This window comes from Macrobrachium nipponense, chromosome 16 (assembly GCF_015104395.2).
Source record: "Macrobrachium nipponense isolate FS-2020 chromosome 16, ASM1510439v2, whole genome shotgun sequence".
In the NCBI taxonomy this organism is placed as follows: Eukaryota; Metazoa; Arthropoda; class Malacostraca; order Decapoda; family Palaemonidae; genus Macrobrachium; species Macrobrachium nipponense.
The window spans coordinates 70,488,221-70,513,220 of record NC_087209.1 but is presented as its reverse complement, the minus strand read 5'-3'; the positions used below and the strand labels follow the sequence as shown (position 1 = coordinate 70,513,220).

The 25,000-nt window shown below is 36.8% G+C and overlaps 1 pseudogene; it reads left to right on the top strand.

The window, feature by feature from the left end:
* Positions 1 to 25,000, top strand: part of LOC135195458 (protein O-linked-mannose beta-1,2-N-acetylglucosaminyltransferase 1-like) — a 48,091-nt pseudogene that overhangs the window by 16,850 nt on the left and 6,241 nt on the right.

Genomic DNA, 25,000 nt, shown 5'->3' with positions numbered 1-25,000 from the left:
TGTTAGGGGAGAAAGGAGTATACTACCTACAGTAGTCCCCGAAGGGCTTTGCCGAAACTGGGACCAAAAGTTCTTTTCTGCATTTCTTTTTAATCTCTTCCCGCTTAGATGTTGTCCAACTCCTTTAACTTTACCTCGCTCAGTCTACAATTCCCATTCCAGAAAGGATCGTGGTGAGAGTCTCGATACGCGACTCGGTGATCACGTTAAATTAAATAATAATTAATTATTTTTTTAGAATCTGGTGACGAATATGGCCGTCATCCATTTATGAACCTCGACATCGAAAGAGAAATTGTTTGAATAAATTCGCCGTAAACTGTACAAAATCGTCTTAATAAAGAGATTTGTATGGAGCATATCAATGCTTGTTGTTGCCGTTGAGATTGGTATAGATTTTGATTCATGGAAAATGTTCTTATAACAATTACTCCACTCGGCAAACTTACGTCATTCAAGCATATTTTACATTTCCTAGATGCGTTTTGTGTGGTATCGTAATTGGCTTAAATGACAATGAAATTAACATAATAGGAAAAGTAATTTATCATACGTTTACACTGTGGATACAGACACTGTATATCGTTTTTGTCCGATTTATTGCTTTTTCAAAAGTAAAGAACTTCGCATTATGGCTAACTTTTACTCGACATATTTGTTTTTATTTTTATTTATTTACTTTTTTAGTCGTTTGTCATTTTTAAACATGTCACGGTCAAGTTCAAATCTTTAAATTTAAAATGACTCCAAGTCATTGCCGCAGTATGAAGTTTAACGTTACAAAGAGCGATCATAGGAAATGATTGCTGAGCAGATTCGCTCAGTCGTGATGGGTAGTAGGTATTCTGGCTCGGACAAATTAGCTTAGGCAGATTTTGCACCCCCGCCACCCCCTTCCCCCCATCTTCAAATGGTTCAAATAATAACAATAATGTGACATCAATCAGGAGCCCTCATCGAACAAGGCGTGATCCGACCTCCAGCTTACACGTGGGCGTGATCCGACCTCCAGCTTACACGTGGCTTGTACTAAAATCTATGGTCAAGTAGAGCATCGTTTCACCAACGGAAACTAAAATAAATAGGCTATATTTCATTAGAAATAATTGTTCTGTACTGTTAAGCATGTACATTATTCATTTTTTCCATTTTCATTCTAATAAATAAATCATAAATATCCTATCCTAAAATTCCTCTCTTTAACTAAGCGCAAAACACCTTTTCAAACATTTTTAGGCTTTTTCATAGGGCCTTCCTGCCCCCACCCCAACAAAAACAACAACAGCAAGAAAAAAAAAAAAAATAGTTCGTAGGCTTACTCCCCGAGTAAGTGATAAATGGACAACCTCACCCATTGTTGAAGAACTGGAAGGTGGTGCCGTTCTAAAAAGGCAACAGGCAAACCATGAAAGGAAACTATAGGTATTAATGCTAATAATTGATACTCTTTTATTTAGGGATTTTCAACATTTCACAGCTATAATGTTTCTCATAGCGACTCTCTCTCTCTCTCTCTCTCTCTCTCTCTCTCTCTCTCTGTTTAGATAAGTTTACAAAACTTCTCTCCCGATCCAGACTCTCTCACTCTCTCTCTCTCTCTCTCTCTCCATCTCTGTATAACCACAAAAGATCGCCATTCTATTTCCAGCAGAGTCGGAATTTCCCGACTTGGCGATATCAATAAAAATGTCCCAGAGTGACGTCATGGAACACAAAATCGCCCACTCTCGTTTCCATCGATCTAGCCAAGATGGCGTCGATGATTTTGATGTACCAGTGATGGAATATAAAGATTACGTCAAACCTCCGAAGCCTCGTCATGACATCATTTCTTCTGACGTCATCCAAAGGGCAAAAGAGAGAAATACGACTCTTCAATTAAATGTAAATAGCGGTCGAGTGGCTCTAGAATCAGAAGGAATGGTTACTCTCCTTGTCGACGAGTCAGCGTCAGTCATAACAACCGAGGTCTCGAGCGCTTTTCAACAACGTTTATGATGGGGGTTTGAATTCTCCGATGGCAGGCCCTGATGATGGTCTATCCAAAACTGTGTACTACCCAAAACGATCAAAGGCAACCACGGAAAATAACAGTACAACTCAAGGAAACAAGAGAGCTACTCATTTCAACGTTGAAGTGTCTGTTAGCAAGTGGACTCTCGTCGTAAAACTGGATGGTAAAACTGTAAGTAGCTTTTACAACCTTAACTGATAGTTTAATCAATTTATGTGATTTTGATTCTGTAAAATTGGTTGTAACGTCGTATAGGCAGCTTAGTCCAGTGTTTCTCAACCTTTTTGTGCCCATCAGGGACGTGCAGAGAACTTTTTCAGGGCAGGTGCTCAAGTGAAAAAAAGGGCAAAAATATAGAAATGAATGAGGCTAAATATATACCGCCTCAATATTCTTTCAAATTTATCTAAACTAGTCATTAATAATTCAAGAAAGAGATAAACATGACTGATATCATAGGTACCAGTGGGCTAATGTTTTATATGAACATAAAATCTACAGTACTGGCTACCAGTAGAACTAGGAAATTTAACAAAAGAAAAATTATAATTATTACTTTACATAAATGACTGCAAGAAAATCAATCTGTATGATCAATACACTTGGCTAATAACCAGACCTCATCATTTTTATATTTATAAGAGATCCCTTCTGTGTGCCATTTCTTTGAATATGCTGATAACTTCACTGTTGTTGATTGTGATATCCTTTTCAACTGCTAGCAACAAAGATCAGATAACCTCTCCTCACTGGACAGGCTGCGTAGCTTAGCTTTGTCTTCACCAGCTTGAGTTTGGAGAAGGTCCTTTCCACTGTTGCAGTTGTGATGGGTAGAGTGGCATTAATTGTTAATAGTTCAAACATAAGTGGCAATATCTCCTGGACATTGTTTTCTTTCATCAGGTTTGAGCATTGTAGCTGCAGTGTTCTGTGGCAGGCAAGGAAATGAGGAATCTATTAATTTACTCGACTCACTTGGTCCACTGTCTCTCTCCCTCTTTTTGTTATTTACACTTTTTATAGCCAAAAAAAGGAGTCAAAGCCTTATACAGAGGCTATACCAGTTAAAATAACTAGGAAAGCTTACCTGGCCTGTTGTAAGTCTAGCTCAGCTGAGCTTGCCTTGGCCCCAGTGTTACCAGACAGTGAGACATAGCTGATCTTTGGTGACCCAGTGTTTGCCAAGATATAATACCCATTTCTACAAACTCTGTTTATTATTATTATTATTATTATTATTATTATTATTATTATTATTATTATATTATTATTATTATTATTATTATTATTATTATACAAATAATAATAATAATAATAATAATAATATATAATAAGTAATAATAATAATAATAATAATAACAATAATAATTATTATTATTATTATTATTATTATTATTATTTATCATCATCATCATTGACACGATAGGCGGCGGGCCTATAATACATCCCTCTCAAAAGGGCACTTTTAATACAGTAGCAAAAGGGGCAGGTGCTTGGGCACCCCTAGCCCACCCCCCCTCTGCACGTCCCTGGTGCCCATGGCCCATTTTTGGCATTCCCAAGTACTCGTGGCCCAATGGCCTTCAAAATTGTGTAAAAAATAATCATAGAATTTTATTATTATTTACAGAACTAATTCTTTAGAGCACTTTATTAGTTTACATTTTCATTACTGGAAGGAAATGTTGGCCTTTATTCACTGTTAATAACTCATATATGTTGTAATCAAAACTCAAAGGACATGTATTCACTTATGAAATTAAACACTTTCCAGTATTTGCGTAATTAAACATTATGGATTGTAATAATAACTCAAAATACTTTTTCACTTATGAATATAAGCACTGGCCTACATTTAACAGTATTCTAAATAAATTTTGGACATTGAAATAAAAACTAAAATTCCACTTTTTTACTTATGAAGTTAAGCACTGGCGTCCATTTATAGTAAATAAAATTTGCCTATTTGTATTGTAATAAAAACTAAATTTACACTTGTACAACAATTATAGAAATAAAAATAATAGTACTTTATTGTTGAAATATAAAATTGTGCATAGATTTGGTAGCTAGTGTGATGGTTGTGCTTGCTTTTTAACTACACGTTTATCAATTTGTGGGACAGTTGTAGATAATGCACATCTCATATCATGCTCCACCTCCAAGCGATTTGTTGCTTTTGTTTTTATTTGTAATAAGGCAGAAAACCCGGATTCACACAGGTAAGTAGAAGCAAAAGGTAAAGGGGCTTTTAGCCCAAGCTTCCAAACTCTAGGATATGATACACTTGCTTGTAACAAGAATTCCTGTATAGAATGTTCTTTAAAAAAATCCTTGATACCTGAATCAAATTTCATTTCTAGAAATTCATCTTGGTCACTCAGGAATAATATCTGGTTCTGCATTAAAAGGGTTTATCACAAATGACAGATCTATTTCTCAAGATCAGGAAAGTATCTGGAAAATTCTTGGCACAAATTATGAAGGGGACTGATTATTTCATTTTGGAGGCAAGATTCTGTTTCTTCTTCTCTTCCTTCAGCCACTTCACAAAGCTTCTCAAACATAGCAAAATTTCCAGAGCTAACTTTCTTAGACCAGTTCTTCATCTTGGCAACAAAAGCACGCAATGTGTCAACAAAGTGAATTACTATTGCGTCCTTACCCTGAAGCTTAAGATTAAGTTTGTTTAGCTGGTCAAATATGTCAGCTAAATAGGCTAAACGTGGTTCCCAAAGTGGATCATTGAAAAAAATAGGCTCCTTATCTTGCATATCCAAAAACATCTCTAGCTCTTTTCTAAGTTCAAAAACTCTGTTCAGGACATTGCCCTTGGATAGCCATCGTGTCATGGCCCCCCTCAGAACCTGCCATGGCCCACAGGTTGAAAACCACTGGCTTAGTCTCTGGTAAAGTATTTTGCTAACTTTTAACTTTTCTTTAAGCTTAGCAAACCGCTCCGGGCATCTGAGCTTGCCTTAAACAGGGGTTTGGTAGTAATGCACTTTGGCAAACAACACACAAAAGTGGCCTCACGCTGAAAGTCTACACCTACACATGTACACACATATTACAGATATATATATATATATATATATATATATATATATATATATATATATATATATATTCTCTTCCGTAACTGAATTTTTTGTCTCGTATTTAAGCTCAAATATCTTTGTGCATCGTTCTCAGATCCTCCACGAAGCGATGAATGTCTCAGACGTGAAATTCATGAGGAAAGGAGGACTCTATCTCTCCTCGTCCTTCACCAGTCGAAGGGCACCGTCATGCGTTCCTCTAGATACCGATCCTTCGAGGAAGCCGCCGATAAGGATCTCCTTAGGACACTCAAGGATGTTCAGCCCGGGAGGATCCTTGTCTTAGCTTCAATGGTAAGGATGACAGGAGAAAGACACAGCATACACGAATGAATTTTTGCTTATATATTGCAGTAAAACCCACAGGAGGCTGTAGATCAGGGGCTCTGAGGCTTTAGAGGACGATCAGGCAGTTGCATCTGATGCAGACATTGCTATAGGGTGTTGGTAGCGTCCCATGCGGTCCGCATATTCCCGAAGTGCACTGAGCATAGGCCAGACTCCTCCCCTACAGCTACTATGGGCGGAGATATCTAGCTCTCCTAGGAAGCAGACGACGCATTTCGCTCCGCCATACTGCCTACTTTGTTCTCCTCCGTCATTAGCTTATTTTGTTATGTTTTTATTATTTTCATGTTGTGTAAACATGAAATATATATCCATATTTTATGATAGCAATGTGCATAATTTGCTATATAAATCAATATTATTCATAAATTTATAGTAATATGCTGCTAGCCAAAGTTCTTTAGCGAAAGTGTTTACGATGTGAACGGATGCTATGACAATTACACGAATATATACACATTTCATCGTAATTGAAGCTCGAAATATGACAGTTATTGGTGTTTCCAGATATTATTATATATATTTACAATAACTTCGTTTACTAAACCCGAAGTTTTGTTCACATTCGTCAGCTGACGTGTGGCCTAACTTCTATTTTTCTTTTACTATATACAAGAAGGAATTTGGGAATTTGTAAATAAATTTTTGTTTTTAGTAAACATCACATTTAGTGATAAACCACAATTTACTAATGGCAAAAATACTTTATATTGTTTTGCTTTTATCAGTCAGCTGACTTTGCCTTTTTGATTTTTCTCTTTAACTCTTGGTGTAGCCTAACCTTTGAAATTTTGTTTTTCTTTTCTTTTATGAGGACATAGAACGTGAAAATTCAGTCAAAGAAGGAGGACAAATTGACCAATATATATCCTTACAAAAGAAAGAGGAAGAGATGGTACCAACCCATTTAGCACCTAATAGTTAATGCTGCGTTTGTAGATTCAAACATATTCAGAATCTTGATAAAAGAATCGGGAAAAATTATTGACACTGGGTTAGGCTGTAAAGGGAGCAAAACTCAAAGGGGTAGATATTCAAATCCTATGGAATGTAAGTTAAGAAAGAAAGATAATGGTTCATGTAAGAGAAAGCAGTCCTATTTTTTTATGATCAATGTTTTGAAAAACCACCTATCAAGTGCACTAAAGGCAGTGCCAATGTGGAAAATTGATGAATTTAAAGGGATGTTGGTGAAATTATTAGTCATATTTGAAAAGGAATTTTTATGATTTTCCTCAATTTTTACTCTTGCATACACTTCTGTAGTATTATTTTAGTTGCATATGTCAGATTTGTACAGGCTCAACCTTACTTTTTCAGATAGTATTCTTCAGAATTCTCTTCCCTTCATGATGCATTGACCTTGATTTCAGTACTTAGTTTGTGTTCCTTCATTTTTGCTCTCAGATATATTCACTAAAGCAATGTGCATAAATAAAGCATGGACATGAAGGGGGTTTTAAAAAATAAATGTCTATACTGTGAAAATGTCTTACATCGGCCTCTATTGCTAAATAATACTAATGAAGCTGCGAGATCTTACTTGCTGCAGACAAGTTAATAAGTGCGAGAATAGTAAACAAAAAATATATTTTAAGAAAAATAAACCCATTTTCAACATTATTATAATAAATGTCTGTAGCTTCCTACGCACATGGCATGGATGCTAGTAGGTGACACATGCACGAGCCCTAAAAAAAAAAAAAAAAAAAAAAAAAAAAAAAAAAAAAAAAAAAAAAAAAAACTACAATCTGAAGATAATAGAAATAAGTGAGAAGTGCAGTTCTAGCATAGCGAGTGAGTAGTACGATGGCAGCATAACATAAATAAAAATAATAAAGACAACAAAATAAGCTAATGACTGGGAGAAGAATGAAGAGGTCAGTATGGCGTCGTCCGTCGTCTGCAAGGAAAGTGAGATGTCTCCGCCCACAGAAGTTAGGCCACACGTTAAAACTTCGGGTTTAGGAAACGAAGCTCCTTTCCTATCAAGTCTTCTTCTTACTAGCTTTATCCCTATTCGGAGTCGCCGTCTCTTCCATCTACCTCTGTCCTGTGTCATTTCCTCCAATACTCCCTTCTCCCTCATATCATCTCTAATGCAATCTCTCCACCTGGTCGTAGGTTTTCCTCACCTTCGTGTTCCATCCCCCTCCACGTCCATCATAATATTAAAAAATCTTTACTCATAAAGGTTTATCACTAAGTGATTTTCGACCGCTGTGCATATGCAGTGTAATATATTAAAACACCTAGAAATACCACGAATTTCTGTGAATCGAATAACTTTTGCATGAAGCATTGTGAATAACACAAATAATTGTAATACGCGAACAGAATTAACTGTTATTTTAAAATAGTTTACCATAAAACATAATATTTTCTTTGACTCATTTTTTGGATTTTCCAAGAAAATAAATAATTTTATGGGTAAACTATAGTAAAAAGGTATTTGTATAAAAAAAATAAAACCAAACTAAATTATAAATTAAGAAACTTGAAAGGCACCACACTTTATAAAGTGTGCTTTTAAGAACTCTTTCATAAAGTGTTTGGTGTGACAGCCGGTTTCCAACTTTCTAAAGTGAACTTCTTCTTGTTGCTCCGACAGTTTTTTTTTATGAGCATATGCTTGTATTTTGTCGGATCCGAAAACAGAAAATTTAATCAGATTACGACCTATAAGGTAACAATATCGCTTCCATCCCCCTCCCCCCTCCGCCATCGCAAACCAGCCCTAAAAGCTCCTTTAGGTATTAGGCTCAGAGGTCTGTATAAACTAATCCTTTATAATAATAATAATAACCTCCCCCACAACCTCCATAGCAAACAGTACCTTGTACGCCAAATTATGACCAGTAAACACCCCTATTACTTAGACCTAACACTGAAGTCGGTTATATGTCCACAGGTTTTTTTTCAGCTAATTTGGTATTTGGTTGCAGTTCGTTCACAAGTGAACATATTCTAGTCTCTTCAGCAAGTAGGCAAGTGCGAAGTAAGTAGGTCTATAAAAATAACTGTAAATAGTATGCCGGCTCTGGGACGTCACCTGGTCTCTAAAATGGGACTTAACATTTCCAGCATTTATGATATCGCTACCTATAAAACTTGGAGGAAAAGTTTGGGGAGACAATTAATAGGCTAGCCTATGCTATCTCCCCCTAAATAAAAAGGTTGGGTGGGGGGAACAACCCCCGCCCCTCCATTGCAGAGGACGCCCATCCCTACGTGTTAGTCCGTAGCGGTGGATTTTTTCCTTCAGTTGTGACATTAATTTTGTTTCCATGTCAGTTTAAGCATAGAATCTTAGCTTATGCTGTTGTGTTTGTTGAAATTGTGCTGCAGTTGATCTATCCTCGGCTGTTATCTTGGTTTGGACTAGGTTTGTATGTTCAGGCCTGAAGACTAGGATTATACTAACCGTTTCCCGGCTATCATGATTTTTTAATTCTCCATTTCAACCTTTGTGTTTCTCAGGCTCTCATGATGTTAGGGGTCAGGGCATCTGCAGTCATATTACTAGGTAGCATTTCTAAACTGTAGTGGTAATTTGGGAGGGAATAACCTACCCTAACCCGCCCAAGATACTCTCATAACCCCTCAATCTGCACTCTGCCTGTAAATTGGTTCCCACCAACTCTTAGGTGAAAGGAATTTTATACCATAGTTTGTGATTTGGTACAGGTGTTTATTTCAGTTCTTTCATGGTACATTTGATATGAATATGAGGCATAAAGCATTGTGAATATCACAAATATAATTTTGTTAACTGTACTAGAAAATACACCAATACAACGAACAGAATTGACCGGAAGTATACTGTTCGTTTTAAAAAATGGTTTACCATAAATATAGTATTTTCTTTGATTCGTTTTCACAGATTTTCAAAGAAAATTAATATTTTTATTTTATGGTAAGTCATAATAAAAAAAAAAAAAAAAAAAAAAAAAAAAAAACATATATATATATATATATATATATATATATATATATATATATATATATATATATTATATATATAAAATAAACTATAGATTTTAAGAACTCGTTAATAGCAATAGTACGCTCCGTTTGAGTAGGGAGGTCTATGAAAATAACTATAAAAGGGGTTTTATTCAATTTTTACTGTTACTTATTTCCAGCATCTGTGATATAGCTACCTATAAAACTTGGAGGAAAAGTTTTGGGGGGCAATTGATAAGTCATGTTGTCTCCCTTATAATAAAACGAACTGGATATTGGTACGGCAGCCGCATCCCTGATTGCGATAGATATTGGTACAGCTGTGAATTGCGCATGCGCAAACCCTTGTTTACGCCTCAGGCATATCAGTGACAGCAAGAAAATGACGACTTAGCAACGTGATCCGTGTAATAATACATCAGTTTTCGTTGAAAAACAGATGTTTTCAGGTTCAAACAAGCTGAAAAAGGCAATTGACGTTTACGAAGAGTCAAACTTCCAGAAATTGTATATCCGTAGGTCACGAACGATCGAATCGGCCCTGAAAAGGGTTCCGAAAAGGAGATTCAAAGAAGATTTGAAGCTTAGCTAGTAAGGTAGTGGCGCAGCAGTCAGTAGTGCGTCCAATATGGGAAACGTGCTGTTAATATAGACCTACCTACTCAAACGGAGCGTACTATCTATTAACGAGTTCTTAAAATCTATAGTTTTAGTTTTTTTATATACAAAAACCTTTTTTTATTATTATTATTATTATGGCGTACCATAAAATAACAATATTAATTTTCTTTGAAAATCTGTGAAAACGAATCAAAGAAAATACTACATTTATGGTAAAATATTTTTTAAAACGAAAAGTATACTTCCAGTCAATTCTGTTCGTTGTATTGGCGTATTTTCTAGTACAATTAACAAAATTATATTTGTGATATTCACAATGCTTCATGCATCATATTCATATCAAATGTACCATGCAAGAACTGAAATACACACACCTGTACCAAATCAATATAATACCTTGAATCTAACAATAAACTATGGTATAAAATTCCTTTCAGTGTAAACCAATTTACAGGCAGAGTGTAGATTGAGGGGTTATGAGAGTTCCTGGTTTATTAGAGTTCCTTGGGCAGGTTAGGGTAGGTTATTCCCTCCCAAATGACCACTACAGTAGAAATGCTACCTAGCAATATGACTGCAGATGTCCTGACCCCTCATTCTGTATACTCTCCCTAACATCATGAGATCCTGAGAAAAACAAAGGTTGAACATACAAACCTAGTCCAAACCAGGATAACTGCAGCACGATTTCAACAAGCACAACAGCCTCAGCTAAGATTCTATGCTTAAACTGACACGGAAACAAAATTAATGACACAACTGAAGGAAAAAATCCACCGCTACGGACTAACACGTAGGGATGGGAATCCTCTGCAATGGAGGGGCGGGGGTTGTTCCCCCGTACCTTTTTATTTTGGGGGAGATAACATAGGCTAGCCTATCAATTGTCTCCCCAAACTTTTCCTCCAAGTTTTATAGGTAGCGATATCACAGATGTTGGAAATGTTAAGTCCCATTTTAGAGACCAGGTGACGTCTCTGAGCCGGCATACTATTTACAGTTATTTTTATAGACCTACCTACTAAGCACTTGCCTGGTTTTAGGCTCAAACGGCCTACTTGCTGAGGAGGCTAGAATATGATTACTTGTGAACGAACAGCACCAAATACCAAATTAGCTGAAAAAAAAAAAAAAGAAAAAAAAAAAATGCTGGACATAGAACCGACTTCAGTGTTAGGTCTAAGTAATAGGGGTGTTTACTGGTCATAATTTTGGCGTACAAGGTATTGTTTGCTATGGAGGTTGTGTGGGGGAAGTTATTATCATTATTATAAAGGATTACTTTATCCAGACCTCTGAGCCTAATACCTAAAGCAGCTTTTTGGGCTGGTTTGCGATGGCGGAGGGGGGAGGGGGATGGAAGCGGTATTGTTATCATATAGGTCGTAATCTGATTAAATTTTCTGTTATCGGATCCAACAAAATACAAGCGTAGCTCATAAAAAAAACTGTCTGAGCAACAACAAGAAGTTCCCTTAAGAAAGTTGGAAACCGGCTGTCGGTCACACAGCCACACCAAACACTGGTAGATCTAGGGTACTTATCCGCGGCGACCTAGACTATGGCAGTTGCGGTGTTTCTATGCAGTTTTATCTGCTGAACAAGAATTTTAAATATTATTTATTCGGACGACTGTAATTAACCCGCCAGGGGCCAGTACTAAACACGGCGAAATACATTGGACGGCCCCCCAATCCCTAGTGGATGTCGTATCCGCGGTTACGTTCCTTGCAGTCCGTGCGGACTGCTTCTGTAGAAATACCCAAACACTTTATGAAAGAGTTCGTGGTGCCTTTCAAGTTTCTTAATTTATGGTTTAGTTTGGTTTTATTTTTTTAGACAAAATACCTTTTTACTATAGTTTACCATAAAATAAAAATATTTGTTTTCTTTGAAAATCCATAAAAACTAATCAAAGAAAATACTACGTTCGTAAACCATTTTATGCCTCGTTAAAAATAGTAGTCAATTCTGTTCGTTGTATTACAATTATTTGTGCTATTCACAATGCTTCTTCAAAAGTTATTCGGTTCACAAAAATTCGTTTTTTTCCATCTGTCCCTCCGCCTGTTGTGTTTGCGTATGGTAACACTGCATCCCGGGCTTTAGATAGTTACATTCAACAATGATAGTAATATCCTATTTCAAATATTAACGGTGTAATTAGCATACAGTAATTTATTAAAATACTTTTCAGTTGCAAATGTACACCCAGATATCCTTTTAATTTTACCTAAAACTTACACATATTAAAGCTAGGGACGCAGTGTTACCATGCGAAAACACCACTGGCGGATGGACAGATGGACAGGTGTTTTAATATTACACTGAGTTCGAAAATCGCTTAGTGATAAACCTTTATGAGTAAAGATTTTTGCTATCCAATTACACGATTTCATCGTAACTGAAGCTCATAATGTGACAGTTAATGGCGTTTCCAGATATTATTATATATATTTACTTGATAGGAAACGAGCTTAGTTTCCTAAACCCGAAGTTTTGTTTACATATTCGTCGGCTGACGTGTGGCCTAACTTCTGTGGGGGGAGACATCTCACTTTCCTTGCAGACGACGGACGACGCATTTTGCATTAGCCTATTTTGTTGTTTTTATTATTTTTGTTTATGTTATGCTGCCATCTGTTGTCTTTACGTACTACTCACTCACTATGCTAGTGAATGTAGTTTTTTTTTTTTTTTTTTTTTTTTTAGGGCTCGTGTATGTGTCACCTAGTAGCATCCATGAAATGTGTGTAGGAAGCTACAGACATTTATTATAATGATGTTGAAAATGGGTTTATTTTTCTTACAATAGATTTTTTGTTCAGAATTCTCGCACTTATTAACTTGTCTGCAGCAAGTAAGATCTCGTATTATTTAGCAGCTTCATTAGTATTATTTAGCAATAGAGGCCTTAAGTGCACTTGATAGGTATGATGTCGCAAAACAAAAAGGTGGTTTTAATCATAAAAAATAGGATTACTTTCTCTTACATGAACCATTATCTTTCTTTAAATAATTCTTTAGCAAGACATTGGGGCTTGTGGTTTTTGTCGTCATACTGTGCCTTTCTTAACTTACATTCCATAGGATTTGAATATCTACCCCTTTGAGTTTTGCTCCCTTTACAGCCTAACCCAGTGTCAATCATTTTTCCCCGATTCTTTTATCAAGATTCTGAATATTGTAACATATGTTTGAATCTACAAATGCAGCATTAACTATTAGGTGCCAAATGTACTATCTCTTCCTCTCTCTCCCCCCCTTAAACATATTATATTCTACATGGCTGGTCAATTTGTCCCCCTTCTTTGACTGAATTTTCACGTTATACGTCCTCATAAAAGAAAAGAAAAACAAAAGAGTTAAAGAGAAAAATCAAAAGGGCAAAGTCAGCTGACTAATAAAAACAAAACAATATAAAGTATTTTTGCCATTAGTAAATTCAATATTGTGGTTTATCACTAAATGTGATGTTTACTCTATTGAGAAACAAAAATTTATTTACAAAATCCCAAATTCCTTCTCGTAAATAGTAAAAGAAAAATAGAAGTTAGGCCACAAGTCAGCTGACGAATGTAAACAAAACTTCGGGTTTAGGAAACGAAGTCATTTGACAATTATTACTCATATTAATCAAGTAAATATATATAATAATATCTGGAAACACCAACAATAACTGTCACATTTTGAGCTTCAATTACGATGAAATTCGTGTAATTGTCATAGCATCCATTCACATCATAAACACTTTCGCTAAGAACTTTGGCTAGCAGCATATTACAATAAATTTTTGAATAATATTGATTTATATAGCAAATTATGCATAATGCTATCGTAAAATATGGATATATATCACAATTTCATGATTACACAACATAAGAATAATAAAAATATAACAAAATAAGCTAAAAGAACGAAGTGGGCAGTGTGGCCGAGCGAAATACTAGGAGATATCTGAATCTCCGCCCATACTGGCTGTAGGGGAGGAGTCTGGCCGAAGTTCAGTGTGCATTTCGGGAATATGCTTCCGGTCCCTGATGCAACCACTTTTTAGTTTTCTGTAAATGGAGACTATTGTGATGTCTTTGACCGTCCATCCACACTTTTTCTGTCTGTACTTTTTTGTCTACACGTTTTCTGTCCGTACTTGTTCTGTTCATGCCTTTTCTGTCCGCACTTTTTCTCCCCATACTTTTCCTGTCCTTACTTTTCTGTCCGCACTATTTCAGTCCATACTTTTTCTGTCCGCACTTTTTCTGTCTGTACATTTTCTGTTCACATTTTTTCTCTCTTTACTTTTTCTGTCCGTAATTTTTCTGTCCTCACTTTTTCTCTCCACCCTCAGATCTTAAAAACTACTGAGGCTAGAGGGATGCAAATTGGTATGTTGATTATCCATCCTCCAAACATACTAATTTGCAGCCATCTAGCCTCAGTAGTTTTCATTTTATTTTACTTCCGTTCATGGTTGCTTTTTTCAGTCTTGCTGTTCTAAGTCTCTAATTGAATTTCTTTGCCTCGCTGTCCAACCGCTTCAACTTCCCTTTTCATTGTATGAAGCGCTGAATGGCCGAGAGTGGCCCGCTGCTTTGTTTGACAACCTGAATTTCATTAAATCAAATTCAACAAAATTCAGTTTTTAACTTCAATTCACAAAAATTGTGCCTGTTCATATATTAAATGAATTACTTGGTAGTTAGTCGATTCTGAAGAGGTACGTTGGAGGATGAATTTTCATCACATTTAATTTCTTTTTTCCTTTTTTTATTTTTTTCCATTTTAAGGTTCAGTCATCAAGATATAATTCACTGCGATGCTTAATATTGTAGTAAGTCACTCATACAAAAGTTTTTATTTCCAGCACGAATCCTTCAGTCACTTGTCTGACGAGCTTGAAGAATTTCTGGCAAAACAAGGCTCAAGAGTCATTGAGGATATGACAGTTGGCGACAGGTGAGGACTGTTTATGATGAACATTGTCTTTGTGTCAGAAGTGTCTTTGAATTGACTAGAAGTATTTGTCGCCAGAAAACAGGTAACAATTGCCCTCGAGTCACAGAAGAAATGACAGTTGGTGACAGGTTAGGACTGCTTTCATGCATGAAGGAGTTTTCCTTCAAATTGAGCCCTGGGCATTGTCTTTGATTCAGAAGTGTCTTTGAACAGAAGGAAAGAATTTCTCTGCAATACAACAAGTAACAATTGCCCTCGAGTCACAGAAGACAAGCTTATTGATTCAACCTGTCAAATAATATGCATATATATGGTATATATATATATATATATATATATATATATATATATATATATATATATACACACTCTATAAACATATAGTATAGATGTATATACATACATCATAGTATATATATACTATATACATATAGTGGATAATATATATATATATATATATTATTATATATATAAGATATTAATAATATATATATATATATATATAAGGTTTATATTGGTTTCAGGTGGGCGTGGGTATGGACAAAAGATGGGCGCACCTGGGGGGAAGGGTCGGTGTTTTCCACCCATGAGTATAACTTCTACCTGCAAGGAGGAGCCCTTTATATGAATGCCCATCCAGTCGTCCAAGATGGTTAGATGAATTTTCGTGCTGTTCACATCTTGCAGAATAATTCAGTTTCTATTCAATATTTTGTTTTTGCTTGAACATTAATAAACAGTCTATTAATTAAGGTATTTCTTTATTAATATTCGTCTAAATTTAATTTGAAAATAATTTTTGAAAAAGTGGAATATTACCTATATGGTTGAGTCGAAGATCTGCATAAAATATTTTACTATATGATTTAAGGATATACTGTTTGTTTGGCCAATAATATATTTCTATTATCGATAACAATTACTGTTATGACGCCATTTGTCATTTGGAAATCAATCTATCAGTCAGTCAGTGAATCTATAAATCACCGTTTTTTTTTTTTTTTTTTATTCTTGTTAGCGATTTTCACTTACTTCGGAAAATGGCATATTTCGTCATTCCAGGAAATCAGTGTTGCACTGCCCTTTCGTAGTTTAGGGACGATCAGTCAAAACCTTGATGACAAAAAACAACTTTACAATTTGTCTTTACAATTTCATTCCAAAAAATGCATGTCACTGGTCACTCAACCAATCACTCAATCCACGCACCCCATCAATCAATTCGTCTACCACAAACAGAACACCAGCACTGCTGCCAGTGGCCTTCGGATGGACCGTGGGGGGCGCGAAGGACCTTCTGTGATACGTACGAAGGATACGGGAACCTGTGTAGCTGCGAGGATCCTTACGTACTCCCTACGTCACGTCAACGATCGACTTCGGTATGTTAAATCATTCAATCACGATGGGGTTTCCCGTGGAAGGTAAGAAAGAATAATACATAGATGTCAACAAAGAGAGCTTGCGTAGCCGCTTTGGATATGAATTTCAGTAAAATCGATATTTATGGGTGATTATAATCTCATATTTAAGAATTCAGTATTTAGAGTAATGAATAAACCTCAGTGGCCATTTAGAACAAACTGGAGAATGTTCAGTCAGTTCATCTGTGAAATATATCTCAGAGAGAAGCTTTGTTTATGGGTATATAAGGGTGAACTGAAGAAATTCACGATGTTCAGTGGTGATGGTGTAAAATCATAGCGAGAATCGATGTTTCCCAGGTAACAAGAATGGATATCCGTGTTTCACCATGAAATAAACTTAAGCGGAACTAATGAGTTTAGAGCATGGTAGGAAGTGAAGAAGAGCATCATAAGGTTTATTCACTAAATACATTTCAGCGGGAGTCGGTCCATTTTAAGTACTAACAATAATCTACGCAATTTTCATTCATTATTTTAAATGAGTTATCGTTTCTCTTTCCTCTCTTTCGAATATTGTGTTTTTTTTGTTTCTTTTTTTATTTATTATATATTTTTTTTTTTTTTTTGGTTTTTGCTTTGTTGCTTTTTCATTTTTTTTATTATCCTTTTTGTATTGTTTTTTTTAAGTCTCAAAAAAAGTGATAAAAACTTATATTTATTAATGACCATGCATAACGTACATGGGTCCCCAAGCATCCCATTCATACAAACAAGATCATCTGTCTACCTATTTGCCAGTCTGTCTATGTTTTTGTCCGGTTAGTGCCGGAAGGCTACAGCCTTTATCTGTTAAATGTACAAACCTTGAGATACAGAAACAAGTATTTATGTATATGTGAACAATGTATAAATATTCCTTTCTTTTCAGACTAAACACAACATACCTACAGTCGTAGTAGCAAGCGAACGTCCACTGTGCCTTCACAAGTATGTGATCTCTCTCTCTCTCTCTCTCTCTCTCTCTCTCTCTCTCTCTCTCTCTCTGTTTCAAAAAGTTCTTTAGATGTCCTCACCACGCCTTCTTGTTTTATAAATGGTGGTTTGGGTTAGCAATTTTTTTTATTGCACGTCTGTGTTATTCTCATAACAAGTTTTCAAAAACATCTTGGGATGACCTTTAATTGCCCTAAAAAACTGTTCATTACTGTCTAATCGTGTAATGTTCTTTGTTTAACAAATTATAAAATTAAATGTTTTGACAATCTTTTATTGCCATGAAGTTAATTCATTGCTATTGTATTTGAATATATTATACACTCATTCCGAAGAAGAGAACTGTTGGGTGGTTCTCGGTTATAATAATGTTTGACTATTTTACATGATTTAAAAAAATTTCATTTTATTACAAAAAAAAAAAATTTCCCCCCCCCCCCCCTTTTAACATTGTTATATGAATGTACATGTATTTTATATTTATTTTATAAATATAGCTTAAAACTAACAAAAGTTACTGAACAACCAAATATATACTGCAAATATATACATTACAGTAAATCATTCATACTCATATCAAAGAAAATTTTACAAAATAAACCTATACACTTTTTATTCAATGTTTCAGTAATTATGTATCTCTGTGCCATTATTTTACTAATCAATTTTTCCTTTAATTTATAGTAACTTAACCTCACGTCTCTGTTGGTCTATTTCTGTTACTGTTATCGAATGGCTTTACGAGTTGTGAAAGGAATCGTTATGTCGTTATGGACAACATAAATATTTGAAAGTGTTTTTATTTATTTATCTATTTATTTTTGTGATATAAGACTATCAGTACAGAGTGACACCACAACACCGTGAAGTTGTCGGGTGTTGAAATATTTATCATTGGAGAGAACCAGCAGCATTATTTTTTCAGGCTTCGTTATTTGCGTTTAAAACAAAGGTTTTACATCACTTGATCAGCACTATAGTCCAAAGTTGCCCAACAGAGAATATGTATCAGCGTCGAAATTAACATGGCTTGGAATAATTAGAAATCATACCACGATCATCTATGGGGCCTGATGTGTGTTTAAGCTTGAAGCAAAAAAGTGAACGTTACAGGTGCTCTAATTGAGTTTAAGATAAAAGGCGGAACAGTTGTGCTATTAAAGCTTTAATTAAAAACAGGACAGATTTCTTAACTGAGCCTAAAGTTAAACTTTGACAAGTATCTCCCTCTTGAAATAAGAACTCGACAGGTGTCTGAATTAAGGCTAAAATAAAAGCGTGACAACTGTCTTGATTTAACTTCAAGTACAGACATGACAGATGTCATAATTAATCCTGATGTAAACACGTAACAGGTGTCCTACTTAATCTTGATAGACGCACGCAACAAGTGTCTTAATTAGTGGTAACAGTAAGCTAACAGGTGTGTTGCCTAATCTTGAAATGAACAGGTAACAGGCGCCTTAATCTTGAAATACAAAATAACAGTTGTCTAAATCAATCCTGAAGTTACAATATAACAGGTGTCTTAACCGGCTGCTGGAAGTCAATGATGGTAATACCGAAGACGTTTTAGTGGTAGCGGACGGTCAGCTGGATGGAGGCTTGATGGAAGTTGAAAGACTGGTCCAGCTTTTTGGCATGAAGGTAAATACTTAATGTAACTCTCCTTTGTTGCGATTTCATTCATGTATCCCGCAGGTGCGCGCTGGTGTTCGAATTTCAGGCAAATTGCGCATTACTTCATTAAGATGACGGGACTTGCGACAATTCAGTATTACTGTGTTTCCAGGACGCGTCGTCTGGAGCATATAAAGTGACGGTGTATTCTTCTCTTTGAAGTGAATATTTCATTTTCAACAATATCATTATCATCCTAAGCAAAAACTTCTTTCAGTTTTCTTGTGAAGATGGAAAAAGAAACCCACAAGATTACCAGGTATAACTTGCTTACCTTTAAGTATTTACATAGTATTAACACTCGAGTGCCCGAAAGTACTCGAGTGTTTAATTCTAAGTAAATACTTCCAAGTAAACAAGTTGTACTCGGTAATCTTGTGGGTTTCTTTTTCCATCATTATCGTCATTATTCCAGTAGGGGGTAGTAGCCGTCAGAGCATCTCACGTGGTGCACTGTAGGCAGTGCTAAAGGCTGTTTTCTGTGTCCCTCTGGCCCTTAGCTGCAGCAATTGTTTAGCCTTTCACTTTATTTCCATTCCCGCTTCATTTCTCCAGCTTTGCTGTCCACCACCTCAAACTGTTACTTTTTAGTGCAATGGTTTCCTCCCATTTCCACCTTTAGATTCTTGTATTTCATGGCTTTATTTTATGGGCTTCTTTATATCATGCTGTCCAACCGCTCTAACTCTGTTTTCACCGTCTTAAGTGTCCCTCTGCTTTGTTTTGGCCGCCTAGATTTCGTAGAATCAAATCAAACGCTATAACTCATATTAGTTTATTATTTAGGTACGAAAACAATCTTCATGATGCTAAAGTCATTAAAAATTCAGTTATTTACCTTTAATTCAATCGAGTACATTTTCTTCTGACCGCCAATTCTTTGACTTTTCGGTCAGTTCTATTTTTATCTTAATTTAATTTAATTCAATTGAATTTATTTCAATTTTCATCTGTATTTTTCCCTCGGTTTTGAATTTTCTTTGCGTCATCTTGCTTTCAAATGATTTTTTATTCTTTCTTTTTTGTTCATTTTATGGCTAACTACTACAATTATTCTTCTCTCTTCTCCTTCCTTTCTGTTTACTCCCTTTTCACATTCGTTGCTATTTTCTCTTTTTCCAGACACATTCCCTTCTCCGAAATATCTTTCATTTACAGCCACTAGAGTTTTTAAAATTATATTTCCTTAATCTTTTTTCCGCTTACATTGGTTAGTCTTCTAAATATTCTTCTGTCATCCTTATTATAGTCTTTATCAAACATCCTATTCTCGATTGCCAAACTTGATAAACTGCATGCATTTTCCTCTCTTTTTCTTTCAGATATAATAGTGATATAACGTTTCTAATCATATTCAGTCTGTAATTCTTTTTTTTTTCTTATTCTGCTTTATTCGCTCATTCTTAATCTCCCTTCCATTCCGTCATTCAATCTGGCAAACTTTTTATTTTATTTTCCCCTTTGCTTACTTATCATCGTTTTTATCTTGTCATTTCCCTCATTTCCAGCCTTGGCCAGTCTTTGTATTCTTCACCAACTTTTCTCCTTCCGTATTCTTTACCTCACATTCCTTCCGCCATTTTCGTATCTAGTTATTTGGCTATAATTGGTTCCTGTTTCCTTACATGGTCTTCTTCGTAAGGCTTCCTGCGTTTTAAGTCTATATCCTTCTTTAACAGCCTTTCTTGTTTTTCTATAGCTTCCTATGTGCATCTTATGTCGTTCAGTTGGTGTTTCTCTTTCTCTTCCTCTTCCTCTCATACCTCCTCTCATTCCCTTTTTATCTTCCCCTTGTCTTGCTCATTTTCAAACTTCCCATATGCATCTTATATCATTCAGTAATTGTTTGTCTTTCTCCTTTTCTTCCTCCCATACCTCTTCTTATTCCCCGATTTCTTTTCTTGCTCTTCTTCATTGGATTTTAGTTCCTCAGTGGACGAGTAGGGTGCGTACTCGCTTATCACTCTGGTAGCCCGAGTTCGCTTCCCGCTGCTCCCAGTGAGGGACCAAAGGAATATATTTTTGGTGATTAGAAATCCATTTCTTGGTATAATTAGGTTCGGATCCCACAAAAGCTGTAGGTCCCCGTAGCTAAGTAACCAATTGGTTCCTAGCCACGTTATTAAAAATCTAAACCTTAGGGCCAGCCCTAGGAGGGCTGTTATTTCTCGATATAACGTGGTTCGGATCCCACAATAAGCTGTAGGTCCCCGTCGCTAAGTAACCAATTGGTTCCTAGCCACGTGAATAAAAATCTAAACCTTCGGGCCAGCCCTAGGAGAGCTGTTAATCAGTTCAGTGGTCTGGCTAAGCTAATATATGCTTTTTTTTTTTATTATTATTCCTCTAATTCCCTTCTTCTTTTCGGACACATAGTTCCAGGGACACGACGCCGGAGGGAATAACGTCACGATGAGAATCACTCGACACTACAAGAAGGTCTTCCAGGACGGGTTTCGAGTGTTTCCCCAGGCCGATAAACTGATCATCCTCGAAGAGGACCTCTTCGTCGCCTCAGACTTCTATAGGTTTGTGGGTTAAGGCTTGTTTGATTGAGTATATGTTCTCTGGCATGGCGACCTCAAAGTCATTGACGCCGAGTGTTTGGTTTAGTTTACGCTGAACTAATGGTGCGTCCACACTGCAGGTAAACAAGTCATAATCACTAGTCGGTAACGTATCGTACAGACATCACAAACAGGTTGAATAGAAGTCGGTGGACTTATTGGTTATCTAAGTTCCTCATTGGACGAGTGGGTTACATGCTCGCCTACCGATTCGGTAGTCGCGAGTTCGAATCTCAGCTCTGCCAACGTGGAATCAGAGGAATTTACTTTTGGTAATCAGAAATTCATTTCTCGATATAATGTGGTTCGGATCCTACAATAAGCTGTAGGTCCTGTTGCTAGGTAACCAATTGGTTCCAAGCCAGGTAAAAATATCTAAAACTTCGGGCCAGTTCTAGGAGAGCTGTTAATCAGTTCAGTGGTCTGGTTAAACTAAGATATACTTAACTTATTGGTTATCTAACCAATGTTTCATAAGACTATCCAGTATTGGTTAATAGCACTTTCTCCGCTAACGGCCACCAATTTATTTTCAACCTGTCTTTGATAGGTAGCAGATAAAATGGCCCAATGAGTTAATGACAGTTTCACTTTAGTGTGGACTCATCCTAAGATGGAAGGTTAATTACTGACTGGTCTTTGAAGGACTGAAATAAACAATTAATTCTCGTGTGGTGTTTGCAGATTCAGGTGGAAAATTAATTATTGTTTGCTCTTTGCAAACCTCAAATCGAACATTTATCACTATCTGGTCTATGCAAAATTCAGATGTTGAAATTTATTGTCGAGTGGTCTTTTCTCGCCTATTTTGATAAATTAGTAATTGCTTGGTTTTTACAAAATTAAGACTTATGTACATATCAATACTTCTCTCTCTCTCTCTCTCTCTCTCTCTCTCTCTCTCTCCACAATGACAGCAAGACACAAGATTCAGCGAGATTGAAATCGATCTTCCTAATTTGGTAGCTCACTGTGGATGGTAGTGCTTTTATTGTATGTATGTCTCTTCCCACCTAACTGTCCAACTTCTCTAACTTTACCTCGTCCCCGTTTTCAAAGCACGTATAAGAACAAATCCTAGGGAGAGAGTCCTATGAGAGTTTAGAGTTGCCACTCTTAACTTCTTGATTCCATAATATTCCTGGATACGTTTTCCTTTAAATCAACTTTTGGGGAATTAAATTTGAAATTTTCCTCCCTACCCAGGACGTCTTAGTTAGCTGAATAGGATCCAAAGGCCCTCGTCATTCCTTCAGCACTTTGAGCGCCCACCTTGAAAAATGGCCGGTGCTGGCATAAGGCCAGCTCAATCCAAACCAACCAGCCAACCGCAAACCTAGCCAGGATTCAACCTAAGCTAAGAAGGGGATCCTACCTCGCTCTTAGAAGGGACAGCTATGCCATTTCTGCAATGAGATGTCAACTTACTCTTCGTTATTTTCCAGCTACTTCGAGCAGCTAGGGCCTCTCATGGACCGGGATCCTACTCTGTACTGCGTCTCGGCGTGGAACGACCTCGGCACCGTCAGTCAGGCCTCTGACCCGACGGTCGTCCTCCGGTCGGAGACGATGGCCGGTTTGGGGTGGCTCCTGACGAGACGCATCTACGAGGAAATCATCGTCAAGTGGCCCGGTCATGATAAGGTGAGGTTCATTTATCTTTATCTAACATTCCACAATAAAGCCAGTTTTCCATCTAGGCACGACAGGAGTATTAGGTGATTTGCGTACAGTAAAAGAGTGTTGGTGCTACCGCTGTTACTGCGAGATAGAATGGAACCATTCGCCGATCACTAGGTTAAGAAAGACGTTGTATAACGAAGTTGACAAAAGATGGTCCCCGTTGCTGCTGCTGCTGCTGCTGAGACAGAATAAAGCCTGTCTCTTACCGAAAACCGGAAAGGCCTATTGATTATGGGAGAAAAATAGGGAATGATATATGAAGTTGAGTAAAAAAAAATGGGCCAGATAATTTTGTTTATTTTTAAGAAGTACTTACAGCCTTTTCCAGTCGAGGATAACAAGCCTTGAATGAAAATCAATGTGTTCCACACACACACACACACACACACACACACATATATTTATAGTTATATACATCTTTCTTAAGCATATCTTATTATTAATTTTGGCTCTAGTTGCTTGGTGTCTGTCTCCATTCCATCCCCCCACTTAAACTATACTCAGTTTACTCTTATACAAGATAAGATCTCACTCTTTTTTTTATAAGCGGAAATTATCAGTGCCCCACTCCAAAGGACAATACCTTCTCCCCCCCAGTTCGCCGACTGGGACATGTGGATGAGACTCCAGGACCAGAGGAGGGGGAGAGAGTGCCTGCTTCCGGAAGTGCCAAGGACGGCCCACTTCGGCACCCACTGGCGCCCACCTCACTGCGTATTTCCAGTCGAAGTACTTCTCTCAATACGCCTTCAACAGTCGGTCAAATGTGACCTTGGAGGGACTTGACAAGTAAGTGAGAAGGTTTCAATGTAAATACAGTAAAATGTCAGTTTCAAAAGCGTTAATAGTATCATGGAGTTCATTACTGAATATCGATACGCTTAGCAACTAACCGTTTATACTCATATGCGTATTTTTCGTTTATATATAGGTTTGTATGACTGTCTGCATTGCCACAGCATCATTCGAAGCTCTGACGGGCGATTTGGAAGTTCCAGCGATCGTATAATGTTTATTACGAGTAATCCACATTACGATGGTTGTGTGTGTGTGTGTGTGTGAGAGAGAGAGAGAGAGAGAGAGAGAGAGAGAGAGAGAGAGAGAGAGAGAGAGAGAGATTAATCGAGAACAGGTTTTGTTGACCAGACTAAAATTTCGAGAATTTAATCGTAAATAACTTTTGTTCACCTTATTAAAATTTTCTTGGTTTATATTTATTTTTCAAGTTCCCTCCATCTAATGTATCTTTCATTTGTTCTCTTTAATGAGATAAGACATAGATTGCATTTGCATAAACTCTAGAAATATCTTCAGTCTTGTAATCTTTTATCTTCATAACAACTAGCATCACCAATCTTAATTGGCACTGAGGTACACTTTTTTTTAGCATTTTCACAGATTGGATCCCATATTATTATTATTATTATTATCACGAGCTTGACGGTGCGTACTACGCTGTGCTGGAACCCGGTGCTGCCATTCATATCTCCCTTACCCTCCCGATCCTCTACCTAACCCCATTCCAACCCAGGGGGACAAACAACTTTACAAGAGAAGGCTGGATGTGACATGTCTCCCTTACACTCTCATCCCCTGCCTACCCCGCCTCCACCTGGGGTGAACAAACAGGTTTGCAGTTGGAGGGCGGATGTTTCATGTCTCCCCTACCCTCCCGATCCCCTACCTAGCCTGTCCCCACCGGGG